Raw genomic sequence first — 2,500 nt, 5'->3', positions numbered from 1 at the left:
GTACCATGGGTAAAAAAGCGTTTTTGTGTGTAACCGCTTTCCTTAGACCGACGTTTCCTAGGGTTATTTCAGTGGGAGACATAAAAAGAAAAAAAACTTCCCCTGACGTTCCTGAACTTAAAAGTTAGTTTATCTGCTCCGTGAGTGGCTTGGCCAATCATAAAGCAGAACTAATTTCCAAGGTTAGTGAACTCATATCTAACTATATTTTACCCTGAGGGAGTCTTTTACGGTGTAACCGCATCCCCAAGGGTAAACATTAAACCTGAGCTGAACCAAAACCCGAGCCATTGACCCGACCGTAATGCCCCAACCCCAAGGGGTGTGTAAACCACAGCTGTTGTCGCCGAAAAACCTAACATTTGGTGATTTCACGTGCACGTTGTATACTGTAGTTTTGTTGGAGTACTGTAAAGAGATGCCACGGAAGACTCGTTGCTGCACGTGCATCACGAGTATTTTCTCCATTTTTAAAAACCAATATAGTGTTGCTTATTGTGGCGTTGTCTTTGCTATAGCCTTACGTCTTTGCTTAGGTATTCCCTATTGAAGAGGCGACTGAAGGGTTATTCCACTTTGACCATGTCACTGAATTTTAAGAACAAATATTTGCCACTCCTGTGTGAGCTTGTAAAAGTAATTATAATAATAAGGTATGATAATAATTTTATAACAATTATAATAATAATAATCCAGAAAACTTCTCGGTTGGGAACGGCTAGACTCCAAAGAAACGTTTTTGTCCCTTTAGGGAATTAAAACATGAGAGGATGCCGTTGGGAGCTTTAGGAACTTGTTGTTACTCGCTCTCAAGGGAAATAATTGACGTCCAGGCCAGGAGCACCTTTAGGCACTGTTATATTACATAGCAATAATAATAATAAATAATAATAATAAATTCTTACTAACCGAGCGCGAGGGTCCGTCCTGGGGATATTGGCCTCGAGGTCTTGCAGTCCTGACCGAGCGCAGCGAGGTCCGTACAAAAACGGACCCGGGGAGGGCCAATATCCCCAGTGTCAGGCTCGAGCTAGCTCGGTTTAGTACATAGTTTATTAATATGGCTTTTTTATTCACTTTTGCTTTGTTTTTGCAAGCCCCCCTGGTTTTTGTAAGCGGCCCGTGGCCATTACGGGGGAGAATAATGCCCTACAATTCAGTCACAATTAGCCAATCAGAGCGTGCGTATTATTGTAGCCATATAATAATAATAATTAATAATACAGAATAATATAATAAAATAATAAATACTAATAATAAAATAATGATAATATAATATGTAGTCTCATTTTATCAGCTATTCGGAGTCGTGTAATGTCAACCCGTGTAAGAATTGGCGACATGCACAGCAGTGTTGAATACGTTCAAATGCATCTGTCCTGTTTGGCTACAAAGGAGAATCGGTGCCAAGGTGAGCACGTCTTAGCCAATGAATTGTCCTTTTCACAAGGAGTTTCCTCTCTTTGGATAAATGGCCTTTCTTGTACCTTTCGGGAACCACAAACTCGCTGTCAGGTCCAAACCTCTTCCCGTCTAAATTGTCCCTCTCCATCGTTGAACAAAACTCTCGTCCAATTGTATTTGATGATGGGATGTGGGTGATTAAAGGGTCTACGTCGCGCAGACCTGATGTAATTCCGCTGACACTACCCAAGATTGGTCCAAAAGTAGAATGAAACATTGCAATGACCCCTTAAAAACTGTTGAATAACATGAAAGAATACATCAAAAGGAAAAAGACAGCATGGAGGAACACCAAATGCAGAAAATGAAACGGAGCTACTGTCTGGCCGCGACGAGTTTCAAATTTACGGCAAATCGCCTGAATAAAGGTCTTTTTTTTTCTCGGAATCCTCTTGTTTGTGAATATAAAACGATAATTTTATCGGTAAGGAATTCCCGCATTACCATTTCCGAATTGTAAACCGGTGATTAACGAAGTGATTCCCTCTAAACCCCTTAAAATAACGTGACATAGCCAGTTTTGACCTTTATATTTGTTGTCTATGAGCATGGAACACTGATTTCCTTCCAACATTTTTTGCAGCACAAAGCAAATGTAACCCAAACCCTTGCAAGAATTTGGGAGATGCACAGAGCTCCCCAACGACTTTGATTGCACTTTGCCACACCGATTCCATGGAAGAGCTGCGAACGTAAGTTTACCAGACTTACAAAACCCTTAGAATTTAATTTCATGGTAAAATGAACAAACGTAAGAAACATCACTAGTTCGCCTTCACAGCCGCTCGGACCGGAGTAGCGTTTGCGTGCCTCCGGCCCGATCGGCTGCCGAAGGAGTCTAGAACATCACTGCATCAACGCTAAAAAATTATATGGAAAGAAACACGTTTCGAAATAGATTTGGATATCCGTGGTTTTCTGCGACATAAATCACTGCTGAGTTGAAGTGCATCAATCACGGGAAAGAACGTTAATTTGCATTGCACACTAATTAGTGGCGCTTCCTTCGGGAAAGTAACGTTATTTTTGGTATTCA

At 41.1% G+C, this 2,500-nt stretch overlaps 1 pseudogene; it reads left to right on the top strand.

Annotated features, from left to right (window-relative positions):
- Positions 1-2,500, top strand: part of LOC138031345 (uncharacterized) — a 41,375-nt pseudogene that overhangs the window by 12,341 nt on the left and 26,534 nt on the right.

Source organism: Montipora capricornis, chromosome 14 (assembly GCF_036669925.1).
Source record: "Montipora capricornis isolate CH-2021 chromosome 14, ASM3666992v2, whole genome shotgun sequence".
Taxonomy (NCBI): domain Eukaryota; kingdom Metazoa; phylum Cnidaria; class Anthozoa; order Scleractinia; family Acroporidae; genus Montipora; species Montipora capricornis.
This window is presented reverse-complemented; position numbering and strand designations above follow the sequence as displayed.